The sequence below is a fragment of the Protopterus annectens genome, chromosome 14.part0 (genome assembly GCF_019279795.1).
Source record: "Protopterus annectens isolate FY-2018-M chromosome 14.part0, PAN1.0, whole genome shotgun sequence".
NCBI lineage: Eukaryota > Metazoa > Chordata > Ceratodontiformes > Protopteridae > Protopterus > Protopterus annectens.
In genome coordinates, this window is record NC_056748.1 from 679,015,510 (window position 1) to 679,034,434 (window position 18,925).

The following is an 18,925-nucleotide window of genomic DNA, read 5'->3' on the forward strand; positions in this document are numbered from 1 at the left end:
GTAAAATTATTAATTCTCCTTATAAAACTAGTACAAATTTGATAAGTCTAATAGCTGAAGTTAATTACGACAATTATAATTGGACAAATCTAATTTTAAAATTATACAAAATATTGATAATATATAAAACTAACCCTGATGCAAGATACTGGAATTTCATTGCAAAAGGATGTCACACTAATCTATCAATTGAGAGTAAAACAAATCTTTTATGTTCTGTTAACTTAACATTTAATTTGCAAGTATGAAAAATATTTACATGGAAATATATTCACAGGGCATTTATTACACCTGATAAACTAGCCAAATTCAATTCACTTGATAAATCCATTTGTTGGTGATGTTCTTTAAACTGTAAAGCTGATTGATCTCATATATATTTTGGATTGTATTAATATAAAACAATTCTGAGAAGAAATTACTATTTTTCTCCAAGCTATATTCACAGATACCTTTATTTTAACTAAATCTTTAGTCCTCTTAAATGTTACTGATACTATTGGAATGAATAAAAAATATCTACACCTACTTTGGTAAATACTAGCTGTGTCAAGGAAATGTATAACTAGAAAGTGGAAGTCTTCACAAGAACCTACTCTGGAAGAATTATTGAGATTGATGGAAGAAACAGCGACATTAGAAATCAAGGTGAAGGAATCGAGAATTTCACCTAAAACATGGACGAACAATCCTTGGGAAAAAATTTAACTCTTATTGAGAAATTAAAAATGAACCCTAAATAATTTATGTGTAACTTTATACTTTCTTAATTGAATAATATACATTTTTTTACTAATTTCATATATTTTTCCCTCCTTTGTTCAAGTCAATTGTACATAGTGTATATAAAGGTTTACAATACGTGTTTATTGATTGTATTGTTAAACATTATATTATTTGGAAAATAAAAAATTATTTGAAAAAAAAAATAACTTGGTACAATAATTCTTTAAATTGCATTACCAAATGATGGTTGTCAGCACCATTTCCAGGTGAGAGTACATGGCCTGATCCTGTTGCATTAGCATAAGGTTTCACCAGCAGGGCCACTCTCCATGCTACAGCCACAGTCAGTGGAAAACTGTGGCAGAAAGTGGTTTATGAATCATTCAGGCTTACTATGATGCAGACACCTACAGAGGTAAGTAACAAAAAATATATATAATTCTTCATGATGGTCATATTATTTAATGTAAAATGTCATAACACAGGTCACTGTGCTCTGCTGAAGCTTCATACCCAATATCTTATCAATAATATCTCTGAAGAGGACAGTATCCAGTTAAATATTTTTTTCACATTAAGTTAACAACATTTTAATATGAATAAAAATGCATGGTTCAGGATCTTTTTCTTATTATTAAAATGGGTTTAAAAAAGAAGTGTGATTGGCACATAATTAGAGTTAATGCTAAACCTTGTTCTAAAGCTGTTAAAGTACATTTTCAGAGGCATTTACTCTCTGCATTCTGGATATGGGAGCTCTGCTCCCTACATTCTTTCTATTTGTATATGTTCAATCCATGTCAGAATACAGATAATATTCCAAGATATTGCAAATATCTGATTTGTTACATATTCCCCAGAACTGTGCTTTAAAGGATTACTACATTCCTTTGAACATGTTCCCTCATTCCCACCATGTTTCTTCTCTAGTTTTCACCTCTACCACTCTAAAATATCCTCAGTGCTACTTTAAATCATTAATTTGATAGTTTCTCTCATCCTCTGCCTTTGCATCTCTGCTAATGTGAGCTATCTTTCAACTTGTAACACTATTGCAGTGTTGTTTTTAATCTATGAATTCTGCAAGGGCTGGTAACACCCTCTATTATTTCCTATATTGCTGCTGAAGGACTGACCAAGGAATGGCCTCCTCCAGTCCTCTTGCTCCAAACATTGCACATTTAATTAGGAAGTCAGGACAGCCTATTCACCTATCTTTTACAAACCACAAAAAGCAGAATGATGTGCAAGTGGAAGAACTACTGTCTCCTCTCCAATTGCTGGACATATCTACTTTGCTGATGGGTAATTCACATTGCCATAGCTTCAAATCATGCATACAATGTTGTCCTGAAATTAATTTACTTTTATTTAATTCTAGTATGTGATTGTCCATTGCCCTTGTTTATAAGATGTGTACACCACATCCTTATCAAATAAACTTACAGGATACTGTGCTCCCACATATACATTGCATATTGCTTAATGTTTCATAGTACGATTGTTACTTTAACAAGTAACTGTAAAGCAATCATATTAAGGAACATAAACACCTAAATTAAATGTTTATTTATTTTCATTATTACTTATGTTCCAATTGACTTTTTGACTGTTTGTAATGCTGCAGATCTTCGTTTTGAACAGCAGTACTTTTTTAGTTGCTTCCCACTGAATGTATTTATTTCAAAAAAGGGCCTTCATTCTTGCCTCATATTTGTGGTCTATTCATAATAAAATATTTATGTTTCTGGAAAGTCATTGAATGCTGAAGTTGCCCTACTGCAACTGTAATTCCATTAGCTACCCATCTTGTGGATTAATAGCTTCACTGTATGATTAACAATATGGACTTAAATACTAAGTCTGTTCCCTTTTCTCAGAGGTATTGCGATCTTGGAGTTTGCATGGGAAAGCCCTTATTTTCAATCACATAATAAAGCTATTACTCCACAATCTGTGCAATGCATCTTTCAGCCAGGCTTCTCAACTATTAAGAAGTCCACAGATTGTACACATTTTTCGTGGTCTGTTCACCATAAAATATTTGAGTTTCTGGCAAGTCATTGAGGACTGAAGCAAATAAATAATGAAAGGGGTGCTGTGGTGCTCTCCTGCATGGTATGGTGCAGATGTTTGTAGTTGTATTTTAAAATTGTTCTTATCAAAACTACTGGCAGTCACATCTCTCAATTACTGAGAATTTTGACAATTGTATGGACTCTTTCGTCTTATTCTATAATTGTTCTCTTTTTTTCTTTTGGATTTTACAGCAAGTTGTTGAGGGCAAAAGTTGGTAAATAATGACTGGTATTGGGGTTTGACATTTCATAACCATCAGAAAATTCATCCCAACACAATATCTGATATTCTAGCAGGTATCAAAGCTTATAAAAGACTGATAAAAAATAAATAAATAAAAGAAAGTAAAACAACAGATTAAGGCTATTACCTATTAACAAACTTTTTCCTGTTGGATTCTCTGCACCTTCATTTGCTTATTGTGTCACCTTGGGAAGACATTTATCCAGACAACACTTTGAGACAACTGGAAAACTTGGTTAGGATAAAGTCATCTTTTAGACTGACATTTTTTATCTAGTTATTTTATGATTTACATTTTTATCAGGTAAATACATTGGTCCAAGGATGTTTTTCAGACATGATGGTGGGAATGACACCCACAATTTTAGATCCAGTACACACTGACAAGATGCAGCATAGATTTCTTTCCATAGACCAGCAATCCCTGAATCCCCTAATGGCACAGGAATATATACTGATGGGGCTTTCTATGACAAAAAATATTTGGTCCACATGTCCTGGCTATACAGCTCATTGCTAACAAATCATTACTGAGTATACTCTGGTAGAACATCTCCTCAAACTAAGTTTAACTATTATCCCTGAAGTTTGGTGCAATGCAGTGGTGAAGCTCAGGAAGGGAGGATCTTTTACTGACCCCAGAAATTACAGACCAATCAGTCTATAGGATCATAGGTACTTACAAGGCTATTGATTTGTAAGGATCACAAGTAGCATAGTACTGCATTGCTATCACAATTATTAGCCTTTACAGTTGCAATACAGATATCCAGAAATGAGCTGAACAAGTACACAGTGGGGTAATTATTTTCCCCTATCTATGAGTGTCAGTGGGGCTAAGCCTGGAGTGATTTTATAGTTGCCATCCCGTCATCTAAACTATGCTTGATTAGAGGAATAGTAGGACTCTGCTTTATGTGGACTGGAAGATTGTTCCAAAGAAGTGGTACTCTCTGTAATATGTACATAGCCCTCTAGCATGTTCTGCAAATTTTCAAATGAGACTGAGGTCATTAGCTTTGACCACTGAAATGTAAATTCCAAAGAGGAATAGTCCAAGGACTGAACCTTTGGGCACTCTACTAGTGACTGGCCTTTTGGAGGAGGGAGAGCCACCCACCCTTACTTTTCAGGTTCTATTTGTGAATCAGTTTGTGGCACAATCCCTTGCATAGGAGTTAACATTTAACTGGGAGAGTTTACAGGTTCAGAGGCAAGTACTAGGCTAGTAGTCCTTGTGGACCACTTTAAGCCTAGCCAGTTTCCCTCTTTGAGCTAAAAATAACATTTCTCATTTGGTTATAGATTGTCTTTACGTATGCCATGGTCAATAATTATATATTACCCTTAATGAGAATAACTAGAATCATGCTGTAGATAGTTTGAGGAGGCCCACACATGGGATAAAGGATTTAGGAGATGCATCTGACCATTAGCAGTATTGGGAGGCAGTCCTGGTATGAATTTTCTCTTTCCCATACACAGACATAAATTCTGCTTAAAAGCAGACAGGGGTGAAGTCTGTTTTAAGTGGATGGGTAGTCTATTCCATAGCAGTGGTATTCTATGCAAAATATACATCTTCATCCAAACTGTTGTTTTGATATTTGCAGAAGAGGTGGATCCCTAGACTGAGCATTTCTGAGGCTATGTGACTTGCTGATGTGCAGTAAATCTATCAGTAATACATCAGAGGATGCCTTGTAAGGAGGAGACAGGTCACCCCTTTAACAGTCTGTAGGATATCAAGTATAGTGGCAGGGCTTTGAGGTGGTCTATGTAGGGCATGTTGTTTAGACCTTGTATCCTTATAGTAAGGTATCTCTGTGGGTGTTTCAGTTGTTGTATGTGCCTGGACAGATACATGCCAAAGGGAGACAATAACATCCCTAGATATAGACACAGCCCCTTTGATTACAGGCTGTGCAGTATCATAGGCCTTTCTTAAAATATAGATATATGTTGGTCAAATGTTAGATCACTGACCACATAACTTCCCTAATCTCAAACAAGTGGGCCAACTCTTAAGGGGCATATGTTCAATGTGGTAGTTCCCTGGAGTGGATGATTTACCAAAGGATACAATAATGCATTTTTAGCATTAAGTTTCAATCTATGATTTTGGCACTAGTCATTTATTTGGGACAAACCTCACTGCAGGATGGTTAAGATATTTGGAGATTTAATGACTACTCCTACTTTGCAGCCATCAGCAAACTTAGTGAGCCAGGCCCTGTGATATTGTCTATTCTCTTCAGAAGAATAGATGTCAAACGGGAGAGGTCCCAGCACAAAACCATGGGGGACTCCACTGGTGACTGGTCTCTCTGTGGATGCAACTTCTCCAGTTTTGATTATCTGCATCCTATCTGTGAGCCAGTCGGCAATCTAGTTGCTGACATAGGGGTGTTTCCTTCCAACTTGTTTTGCTTTTTTACTATGCCTGAATTGGAAATTGTATCAAAACCTTTTGCTAGATTTAAGTATGCAGTGTGCACTGTTTTGCCTTTATCCATTGTTTTGGTGACCTTTTGGAAAAAATCCAATAGTTTGAGAAAGTCTGATCTGCCCTTGACAAATCTAAACTTAGACGGGTCCAGTGCTTCTAGACTCCCTATGTCCTGAGTGATTAGTTCCATAATAAATATTTCCATGTCTTTGAATATGAGGCTGGTCAGACTACTGGGTCTGTAATAGAGTGGGTCTGTTAAAGGTCCAATTGCAGCTGTTCTCCATTCACTTGGTACAAAATCATTAGGGTTGTGGTTAAATTGTGCTTCATGCTATTTAAGATGTATCCATGGATATTGTCAGAACCCATCAATGAAGTACTTTTAGTTTTCGACAGCACTTTTAGGACTTGGTCCTAAGTGGTACCTAAACATGAGCCAATTTCAGGTATATCTTGATGGACAGATGGAGGGGAGGGAGGGCTTAAGTTGTATCAAAATTTATTGGCCAGGAGGTTTGTTACATCTTTGGCCTCAGTCTCGGTAATATTGATCACAGTCAGCTCACTACATTGCTGTGTTGGGCTTTTATGATTACAAACATAACTTATAAATGGTTTGTAACCACTGTTGGTTTTGGTAGTTATTTTAGCCTCAAATTTGGCTTTCGTAGATTTTATTAAGCTCCTTTTTTCTTTTGTTTATTTCAGTTATAAGAACTCTAACAATTTATGTTTAAGTCAGTTCTGAGTAGGCTCTCTCATTTTACTGCATTTTAACTATTTCTCTTCTGAATTTCTTATCCACCCACCCCACTCTTTTCCTTTTGTGCTTTTAAACTTGAGTCTCTTGAATTTCCCACTACTACTGTACATCTAGCCTTGGAAGCTTCTTCCAGTCTCATCTTCTGTATACCTAGGTCTAAAAACTCCTCCCAGTCTCATCATTTGTATACCTAGCTCTAGAAACTTCTTCCAGTCTTATCTCCTCTGCTCGTCATACTATGTACTGACAGATGAAGCTGGAAAGGCACTCCCCTTAGAATACTGTTGTGCTTTGCAATTGCTTTAAACTGTGTTTTCCTCATTGCTGGCTTCTCTACCTTTGAATCACTTTGTAATTACTTGTAGCTATTTCTTATATTTGTATCCAAATGCCTTTTCCCCATACCCTACAGAAAGATAGCCTGGTCTGTCTGAGTTGGGATACACACAAGTTGTCTTAACTCAGAAAAACCTGCTGTAGCAAGATGTTTCATGTGTTTCTGATACCTTTTCACTTCTGGCTAACTTAATTGTGTTTTTACATTGAGAAGACTGAGCCTGCAATTCTAGCGGCAGTAGAAAGGTATCCTGGTCAGTCTGAGTTAGGAAACACACAGCAGGGCATAAAGTGGCAATCACTTGTTGAATGTAGTTAGAAAATGTTCACTTTTGCTGCCTAAATTATTTTTAAATTTAGAAGATAAGCCCTGCAATTCTAGTGTCAGTAGAAAAGTAACCTTGTCTTCTCGAGATGGAAAACACATAGGCAGACTTAAAGTAAGACCATTACATTGGCCAGAGGGCTTATTTAGTTGCTTTTTTCCATGCCTTTGTTCTCAGAGTATTTGATTTGCATCTGGTGCTCTCCAGGTGAAGATAAGTACTTTAAGTTGAACTATTGCATTTTTCTAAGCTATTTTTAAAGACTGCTCTTGTATTTTCAAATTATTTTATTATGTTTTTCTGCATTTCATCTCTGTAAAGTTTATTTGTTTTTCCTTGGTCTAGCTGCTTAGTGTGCTTCAAAATTGCCTTAAAGTGAGTGTTCCTCATTGTTGGTTTGTCTGCCTTTGAATCACCCTGAAATTACTAGGTATAGCTAGTTACTTTAATTGTTTCTAGTTCCTTTTCACTTTTGGCTAATTAAAGCATGTATTCACATTATGAAGTCTTGGAATGCAATTTTAGTGGCAATACAAAGGTAGCCTGGTCTTTCCAAGTTGGGAAACATACAGGAAGGCTTAAGATGTTATCATTTCATTGGCCCAAGGGCTTTTTAGTTGGTTTAGTCACTTTTCTTTAAGACAAAAAATGTTGCTGCTCATTGTGTAATATTTAGCAGTGCCTTGTATAGATGCAGGGAACTTAGAGACCTATGAAACTTCCCCTATAACTTTACCAAGTACTCAGCTGCACAAGGAGCAACTTGTTTGTACACTGAAGAGCACTGCCATAAGACTTCATTCATTCATAGCTTATTTGTAGGTTCTACCCTCACAGCAGCCAAGTTAGCCTGTTGTACCCCCTTTGTAGTTCACCTAAAAAAACCTGGAACAATGGGTAGGCACTTCCCAATTTCTCTGCCAGCAGCTTGTTAGACATGGGCATTTTAAGACAATATAGGAATTACTTCATGTCCACTGGCACTAACAAATCCTTAGAGAAATGGTTTCACTATGTGATGCATTTAATAACACAATGTCACTGGAGGCAAGATTCTTATACAAAAGAGATCAAAATAACAATCAGGTTGTCAGCAACATAAACAATACACCCACCAGACATAGTACTGACCCGACAGATACACATATGCTGAGACACTTAATAGCACCCTTCCTAAATCCCAAATACCTTCCAGACATTTATCCTGCAAGAAGAATCCTCAGCAACCCCAAAAGGGTTCCACCAGAACACCAACAAACACATCATGTAAAACCACACCTTTTGGATCTTCATAAGACAAGACAACACACTGCTGAATATTTTAATCATAGGAGAGTCCATTGTGAGATATACATGTGTTCTTTTCAACAGGCTGAATAAGGAGAAAATCATGGTTAGTTGTCTACAAGGAGCTGAGATCTGCCAAATAATCCATGCACTCAAGGCACTGGGCAACAAGTACCAGTATTAGTCATAGTCTGTGTGATTGTACATAACTGGAGACATGACTCCATGGATTTTGTGAAGACAGTCATTATGGAGCTGTCTATCTGTACAAGGCTGGTATATGCCAAGCATTGAGTATTGTTCTACCTTTACCAAGGATGATGCCATAAACTGATGATTGATGTCAAAAGTTGGCTTAGTTTTTGGTGTCATTGTGAAACGGAGAACAACTCAAATAGGTGAAATTAGTCAGTAATACCAATAAACAAAAACATTAATTGAAAATTAACCATATCCAGTAACATGGAGGTTGAATAATGCAAAATATTTAACAAATAACATTTCCAACTAGACATACTAGCTGAACACAGCTTTTGCAAATGATTACTCATGTAAGATGATGCCTGCATCGATCACGTCAATTAAAAATTCAAACATCAATCATGTGTGGAAATAGAATACTCTCACTTGTTACATACTTAATGAAATAAATATATATGCTACCAATACACACACTATGCAAGTAATCCGTAACTCATATATGGACTTACTGGATGCCCTCACAGTTCAACATAATACCATACCCATGGGAGACTTCTACTACCCCACTATAAACTGCGATATGTAAATGACCCCAAACTTATAGGCCCAGAGATTCCTGGACTTTGTAAACACAAACATCTTGTTACAGATATTTCATATGCCTACTGTGAATGCAAACATACTTGACTTGGTACTCACAAACATGAGAGAATACTGTATCCCTTTAGTGTAGTGTCCTCTCTGGTAAGGTCAGACCACAAAGCTGTTGCCTTCATAATATAAATCAGTTCTGTGACCCTGGCCAACCCTGTAACAATTAGGAACAATTGTAAGCCAATCTTCAAACTATAAAGTGATAATGTGTCAACAAGTTAAATCCCCTTCACAAAAAAAAAAATCCCTGAGAAAACTGTTGCTTATGCAGAATTGTTTATAGAAACCCTGTACAATCACTTCAGTAAATGCACAGAGACGGCTGTGCCTTCCAGAAATAAGCCCAGAACTAACTCAAAAAAGAAACCTTCCTGATGGGATCCATACATAAACAGGTTATACAGCAAAAGAAAAAAAAATCATAGTCAATATTAGGAGTGATATGCCCAGAGTGATAAAAATGCTCTCATTATCCTGAGCAAACAATTAACAGGGCAAATTAAGTCATTTAAAATCAAATTTGAGTTAAAGGATAACCACACGGCTTTCTGTAACTATGTCCGAAACCACAAATACAGCCCAAATTAGTGTACAGAACTAATTGTAAATTAAGCTACCTACCTGGAGCTGGAAGATATTGCAAATCTGCTGGATAACATATTCAGCTCCAATTTTACCTCCCATCTCTCCCAGCCGTCCCCCAGGAAAAAACATCACCCCCCCCCACTATCACTAGGGAGCAGGTCCTAGATGTGTGCTCTATGGCCAAAAACACTGCACTGATGGGCCTTGATAGCATCCTAACATGCCTCCTAAGTAGTGCGAAACATGACCTTTTGACACCACTGGAGTCTGTTTAATGACAGGTTTTGTGCCACATAATAGGAGAACTGCAATGGCAATCTGTCTGTATAAGGGTGGACCATCAACAGATCCCTGTGAACTACAGATGCACAAGATTGACTAGTCTCATATGCAAAGCCATTGAAATAATTATCGTGGGAATGATTAATAAGACACAGAAAATCTTCAAACACTAGATCCAAACCCAGTTTGCTTTTCTCAAAGGCAGATCATGCCAACTGAACCTTGTGGACTTCTTTGAGAAGTTCACAAAGGCAATGAATGAGGGCAAAATGGTGCATACTTCTGACATTGACCTGGATAAGGCATTTAATACAATACCCCACTCAGACATTGGAAACAGACTCATGAATATAGGTATAAACTCATATGTTACATGCTGGATAGCCATCCAGTAGGACTGAGGAAGTTAGTATAGGGGAGATCACCTCCACAAAGAGGCAGATAACTAGTTGAGAAACTGAAAGCACTTTGCTGGATCAACTCCTTTTTTTCATTTTCTTCTCAAGAGTCAAGGCCAATGTTATGGACCTCTGGCTAAACAAGTTAAGAAATGATTGCAAACTAAGAGCAGTCATAGAACCCTTCCAATACACTAACATCCTATAGAAAGGACTAACGTAGATGCATGATTGGTGCCAAAGACATGGCTTAAAACTCAGTGCCAAGAAATATGTAATAGTACCCTTTGGGGAGTCAGACACCCTAGGAAATTACCTCAGTGATTGCACACTCCTAAAAGTAGCACCAGTAAGTCAGGGACTTGGGAATGCATGTAGATAGCAACCTGGCTTTTGACCAACGTGTCTAAGATATGAATATTGTTCTATGTTGCTCAACTTATAAGCAAGAGCAAATTATCTAGGTCCAAAGAAGTCAATGCCCACTGCATTTGACCCTCATTAGGCCCATGACCACTTCAGCATGCACATGCAACAACAGGAACATCCACAGAGGTTCATCTAAGAAAGAATTAAGGGCACACACAGCATGTCTTATGCAGATCTCCTCAGTCCTATCTCTATATTCTGTTTCCTACAGACTACTGTGAGGTAAATGGCATAAAAGCCATCCTTGAATCCCACTCTGGTGGACTGTTTGTGTATCCATGAAATGAATTGCATCAGAATTACTCAAACTTGGGATTTAAACTTTGCTTTCAATATAAATAGGACATATTTGAGAAGGAGATATGAGTCTTGGAGAATTATCTTCCTTTGGAACAGGCTTCCCATCTCTGTAAATCAAAGTTCTTCTCTAACCCTATTCAAGACAAACCTGTACCAGTGGATGGGAAATCAGAAATACACCTCGATCTAAGAACTGTCTCTCTAATGGGCAAAGGTAGCCTATAAATTTTGCCCTAGCTTATATGTACCTCTTAAAATACTCTCTAAGGCAGATAAACTTGTGGGATAGATATGAGATATCTGGCTAGGTTTACAAAGGAACCATTGATAGTTAGCCTAATATATACCTATAAAACTATGGGGTCTATATTAGAAGAACTAAAGTTTAAAATCATGAACGCTATAAAGAGTGAAAATGCCAGACCTCAAAGTGTTTTCTTTTTGAGATTGCAGTACAGTGAAGATCAGAATATTTGCCCTTTCCTCACTGTAGTCTGATCCCAGAGTTGGAATAAATATGGGGTGTGGGAGGGACAGCCCCCCACAATATTGATTTCGAGGTCCAGCATTTTTGCTCTTTAAAGCGTTCATGATTTTAAACTTTCGTTCTTCTAATATAGACTCAAACTATGAATACTGGCTCTAGATGATAGTCACTGATGATATGACACCATACTCAAGTATGGGAAAAAGGGGTTGTTGATGGATGGATGAACTCAGAGTTGTGCATTTTACTATCCCTTTTTAAACAGTTTTTCAGGAAAACAATGAAATGGATACACCGATGTAACCTTCTCATTTCTCTCGCTCTTTCTTTTTTTTGGGCTGTAAGTATTGCACAATTAAATGTCCCCATCAACTCTACTAACGTTGTAGTGGGACAACCCAGTAGCTTATCGTAAATGGAATTTTGCTGTTTGCCTCTCATTTACATGCAACTTTGTTTAACAATAAAACTGATTTGTTTGCAAACAGTTTTATTCCAGGCTTTTGCAAATTTGTCAGTGGTTTTAATCTTTTAGACAAGAATCTTTTTACATTAAACTATGAGATGTTACTACTGACATTTTTACATTTGTGATAATTTTTCTTACAGCATCTCATTTCGATTTTTTTTTTATTTCTATAAACTTGTGTACTTGCAAGTGTACTCATCTTTCCCTCTATTATATTCTTCAGTTTGAGTTAAGATTTGTAGTGAAATGTTTTGCTTTTATATTCTATTATATTATCTTTACTTAGACTATGGCCTGTCATTACTTTTTTTGTGTACTGTTTCACCTCTATTAAAATTTCATGCACAATGGCAAAATTATTTACTTCCTTGAAGTTAGCACTTGCTTTTTGTTTTCTTGTGAATGATACTTGTTTCACTCCAGTAGTTCAGCATATTACAAATTATTATTTTACTCTAGTAGATCAGCACATTACTGACTCATTCCATTCCTTCTATCATTTACGTACCTCAACTATTTCTAGTGATTTGGAATCATTAGGATAACTATTATTTTTATTATTAGTATTTATTATTATATTATCATTATTATTAACTAGATAAGGATTTCCTTCTAACTCTTCTGTAGATGCAGTTTTGAATAGTTTATATTTCTATTTCACTGCATCTTGAAAATCATAGTTTATTGCAGGTTTATAATCTTGCATAGTACATCTCTATTGTTTTATATTTTTCTTACAGCTGACTTCTGGGCATAAAACTATTAAACATAACTTTAGATTATTTGGTTGAAGATACCCATATAACCCAATCTTGTATATATCTTAAGCATCTCATGAATAAGGCACACTGCTTCATATATTTGTCATATTTGCACATTTGCACTCTTGAAGTATGTAGCAGTAATGCTTACAGTCTGGCATCAGTTGCTACATTTAATATTTAATGCAGCTGCACAGATGTAGCAGCAATGTTTACAAGACAGCATCAGCTGCTAGATTTAATATTTAATAGAGCCGCATACCTATGAAGCCTTCCCAACCAGCATTTCCTTAGAAGGTGTAGGCAATGTGAAAAAGTTTCAAAAAGGGGAAAGCCTTCATATCCCAAGAGATACACTTGTAAATTTGTTTTTGTGTTACTATGGCTAGGCTGCTTATCTTCTATATTGATAGCTTATCCCTTGTACTCTTGTCTTGATTTCTGATGTGTTTGTTTTATATGTTATAAATCATATTATCATTATCTGGCAGTTCACTAAACATTTAAGGGTGGACTTAGTTTTAGCAGTTCTTGCTTGTATTTAATATTTCATGCTTCAGATTTTCAGAACAAGTAAAACAGTGACTTTATAGTAAGAACACAGTTCATGAAACTTATTGTGTTACACCTCATCAGTTTCCTGTTGTCATGTTTTTGAATAATTTTCCCCTTTGACATGTTGCATCTTCAGTCCTTGCACGCAATAACATGGACAAACTTATATCATTGTAAGTGCACAAGCACAACTTTAGACACATGATGTTTTATAAAGAACTAAACCCTCAATCTTATATTCTGTTGAAAGAAAATCATCAATATGGTGTGGTTTACCACAAAACAGCTTGACTGATCACCTCAAGAGAAAAAGCCAGACTATTAAAGAATATTTTATACTTTTTATATTTTAATTAACAATCAAAAGGAAAATGAATATTAACTAGGTGTGTGAATACCTCAGCAGAAACCAATACTAACTCAGTTCTTGATTTACATCAGAAGCAATGTGTACCTCTGTTGGTAACCAATTACAACAATTATATTTTTCTGTTGCTTACAGTGGCTCTTAATAGGTTCTTACAAGAAACTTTCTAAAATATTTATATGTTGGAGTTCAGCTCCAGATAAGCTGCTATATGTCAAAAACAGTAGACAGAATAGTAGACAGAAAATGATCCATCAACAGAATTCTTTGACATATTTGAACACAATATAGAAATATGACCTTGTCAAATGAATGAAGCTTTAACCATTATCAGAGAAGCAGTTTTAAGTTAATTCTGTATGATGATGTTATTTAAAGGCTTCCTTAAACTCTTTGATGATTTGTTGGTTTTTGATTTCAGTAGGTATGTGGTTACAGGTCGCAGAGAAAGCTCATTCAACTAATGCATTTTGGAGTGGTGGGTGACCAAGAGAGAAACAGAGCTTCTCAGAACATAAGTGTTGTCCAGTATAAGAAAGTTAACTTCTGGAGGGTGGGGGTGGGGGTGCAGTGACCTTGATTTAAATCCTTAAAAATCAGAGTACTTAAGAGAAAACCAGTTAGTGTTTTCAGGTAATCTACAAAGATGGACTAAGGGTTCAAAAAGAAGGTTCATAAGCTACATATGCTATTCTTAGCAGTTTGTATTCTAAGATTACCATATGCAGAAAGCAGCATGAGGAAATATAGCCCAAATGCTAGTGTAGGTATTAATACACTTTAGCTATGGATAAGTGGACACTTACAGAGACAGAGAGAGAAAGAGAGAAGACAGGTTATTTTGCAAAAATGTCTCAGTTGAATTAAGACATTGTCAGTTATGTCAAGTATGTTTTGTAAAGGAGAGAAAAGTGTCAAGAATAAGGCCCAAGTGTACCTCTGTTCTATAACACTGGGAATACTGTTATGCAGACTAATATAATAGTAGGTAACTTCTTAACTGTAGAGAGGACCATAACATTATATTTCTTTGACTTAATTAGAAGCTTGATGGAACAAGACCAGTTACCTATCTGAGTGAAATCTTGTTGGATCATGTTTTGTATGTTAGTGTGACTGGTACTGGATTGTAACAGAAGAATATTATATGCATACATAATTAGTTTGAGATCTGGGAAATCAAGAGGGAGATCAATAATAAAGACGAACAATAGAAGAATGGGCAGTACAGTTCCTTGAGGAACTGCTGTATTAAGAAAACTGAGGATGAGGACGAACAGTTGTCGAAGTGGAGTTGGTATAAATGCATCAAGAGGGCTTTGTGAATGACAGAAGAACAGGTAATCAGGAATGATTCCATTCTTCTTGTAGGCTTCTGCAAACTATCAGAACAACAACATGGGGGGAGTAGGTGGTGATATTCATAATATGAAGGGGATATAAACAATTGGAGGAAAATGAGCAGGATTATCTGTGTGTCATAGAAGGACATTATGAAAATGGGGGCATGCTAGACTTTTAAAGGAAATATAACCAGTGGAGGATGAGAACCGAAATGAAAGGATCGTATTTTCTGGTACAAATCACTGAAGGTAAGAGGAACCACTGGTGTAAGGCGACTGGTAATATTAGGGAAGAAAAAAAAAGCCTTCAAGAGTTTTGAAGCTGTGATATTAAAGGGAGCTCCATTATTTAAAAAGATGGCTCAAACATTACAAAACTAAGCAGAGAATAAATAAAGCAAACAAAATGACACAGAGATTCATAAAATAAATGCCTCCAGTAATACAAAGAATTAAACAGATGCACAATAAAATCTGTTGAAAGCCTTCATAAAGCAGCCAATAAAAACACCAAAGGTGGCCTATACATTTCACAAGCCTTCATGCAATGGACATTTATTCAGGTCATAGAAACCTTATTACCAATTCAGAAGCCATCTTATGAATGAATCTTAAATTGTGTGGTCAAATATCTAAGATAACACTTAATGACTAAGGTTGCATTGGTAGATAGCTGCAAACTAAAGAATAATTTTGAATACTAAATAAGTAATAAATATAAGTAATTACATTTAAAAAAGAATGTATTGGCTGTCAATTTTAAAAATAAACTATTACAAATGTGTCAGTCTTCTTTATTATAATATAGTATTTAAAGAGAATACTCTATTATTCCTAGATATTCCACAGATATAAACAAGTATGACTGTGGATATGCTTTAAACTCTGAATAAGTCATACTACTACCACCTCTATTATGTTGAATAATAAACTCCTAAATCTGACACTTGAAAAAATGGTTAGGATCTCATATGATGTATGTGGCACTAGACAATTTTATCAAACATGTGCCTTTCCAATTTTTTTTATGTTTGTAACTTTGTGATATATTTTTAAAGGCAGCTACTCAGATGCTTTGCCAATTTCATTTATTCTTAGCTTTTGTTTTCATACAATCACAGAATCATAAAATCAAAGAATGTACACAGAAAATGGGTCAGGTGTCCATTTATACCTTGTGAGTACCCAACCTTAAACATTATGATTTATAAATACAGATCCAACTGTCTAATTCCTTTTAAAGTAGTGCATCACACTGGTTTATCTGGGGAGGATGTTTGTTCCAGAAAAAGGGTATTGGTGATATGACAAAATTTGCATAACTACTAGCTGTGCCAGCATTTCAGAGGTTACAATTACTCCTTGACTATTATAATATTTGCTTCTTCAGATTTAGATATTTTGAAAGAAAAGGTTACTAATTTGAATGAAGAAAGGTATACCAGTGGGATAATGCATGCAGATGCTATATTTGTAAGAACCAGGTCAACAACATTTTGGCCTCAAGGAGGATCTTGGAACATTTCATAAAGGGAATCCTTGTTTAAGAAATCAAGGAATGGATGGGCACAGTCTACATTTCATGTATAAATTTTCCAGTTTATCAACAGGTTGGTAAAGTTGGCCAGGGTGATGCATTTTTTTGATTATTTGAAGTTCATCAGATGTATTTAAGAAATGGACTTGGTATTGGACGGCCATCAATTGGGTTTTATAACATGCTATGATTTATTTATTTAACTGACATTTGTTTACTGGGACATTCTGAGGGGGCACAGATGTACTTTTTCAGATAAGGCTCAGGGAGAAAAGCTCCAAGGTATCATAATTAATGTAATCAATATTTACAATAACAAATGTTATAATGCACTTTCAGTGAATAGATAGCATAACAGTATCATAAAATATGTATCAATATTCAAAAACATTAAATTTAGAAGCCTTGTACTGAGATTTTACAGACAGAAGAGTTATGAATGAGAAAGGTAAGAGGAATTTAAAAAAAATATAATTGATTGAAGTATTAGAGGAGATAAGCAAGTCTGAGTGTTAATTGAGAAGTAGCGATGGAACAGTAATTTGGTTGTGTTACTTAGACGTAGGTCCAGTAGTTTAAGAAGTTCTATAAGTTGGAGTATTGCAAGGAGGTAAGCAGGTTAAGTGATTTAGTGCTTTAAAGGGATTCAATAGTTTTTTTCTTCTTTTAGAGTGAACTGAATCTCAAGAAGTTTGGTGTGTGGGTCTTTGGGACTTTGCTTTGATGGAATGTGGCCTTTACCAATAATGGATACTTCAAAAAAAGTTCCAGTCAGGTCTAAAGATATCATAGGTGGAAGATGCTGGTAACAGAGGGGTGATTTTTGTAATTTTAATCCAGGTTTCAATAACAATATATCATGAATCTGCTACAAATGCCATAGAGCTTCAAGGTGAGGCACTTTTTTATTTAGAGTCCTATACTTGAGCAGTGTCACACTGATACTGTTTGCTGCTTTATTTGATATGTTTATTTAGATTGGAAGATCCATTAACTGTACTTATCCTAAAAAAAGGCACTATGTGATCAGAAAGGGCTTTAGACAATATGTTGAATCTTACATATGAAAGATGTAAGCTGTCCTTGGTAAAGCAAGAAGGGCTATGTAGCAGTTCATGTCAGGATGACCCATGCTGATCCCCTTGAGTGACAAATTATTCAAATTAAATGTTGAAATCACTCATCTTTTCCTTTTATCATGAATCATTAATGGTGAAGGCAGGACTCCCCAATTCTAAAATTACTCCATTTGTGGCATGCATGGAGAGCTCAGAAGTCCCTGTCTCTGTGGAATTCATATGGTTTTGTACATCATTTTATTTGCACTCACATGGACCACTACCATGACTTAGCCATTTTAGAATACTGAATGCGAGAATGCCGAAACAGAAGTACATTTTATGCACTGTTAATGTTAATTGGATGCAGTAACTTTAAGGTGTAATAGTTTGTGAGGTATAGATATGGTGGCTGTTCTGTGGTGATGTACGGAAGCTTAAAGTAGGTGTGAAGTGTGTAAGTTTGAAAAATAAATGTTTTATGATTTAAGTTGCTGGCAAGTGTGATTAGTATATTGGAGTAGGTAGTTTACAATATGTATTTGTTATTTTTGCAAGTGGTGATTTTTGTAAGTGGTAATTTTTGCAGGGCTACAGTCTGTATGTTTATACAGTATACTGTTTTGAAAGTGGGCAAAGGAAGTGTAGGGCATGAAACAGTAGATTTGCAGTATTCTTCATGGTAGTGTGACCTTGGAGTTGATATATTTAATTAGCAGGGGTGTGAGGGATGCAGGGGGGCTTGCACCCCTGCTTAAACATAGAGGAGTTGGCTGTGGTTGGTTGGTTTGTTGCTGTGGTTTTTAATGGTGGTGGGAGGAAGGTTGTATATATGCTATATTTTTTGATGTTTTGAAAGTTGATATTTTGAAGTTTAAGGATATTGTGTTTTTGTGATTTTGGTCTTGTATTTTAAGGTTCGAGATTGTAGTCTTTCAATATTAGAAAGTAGATCCATACATATATAGTTACAGCTGAATTTCTTTTTTTTAATTGCTCAGGAGTTTTAGTAGTTTACTATGTAGAAAGGAAGAATTCAAAATAATTTCATAAAGTAAGATAGTGTTAGAGATATATGTTAGAGTTGTATATACAACAACGTCAGCTTGGTGGATACATGTAACATACTATTTCTTAGTAAACAAATCTATCAGAAATGTAATGTATGGAAAGTTTTAATCTGCTATCTATTAATGCAAATGTACTAAATATTGGCAACAAGAGGAGATCAAGGGACATTATATTTTTTACAAAAAGACACATTTGGTAGATAAAGATATGCAATGC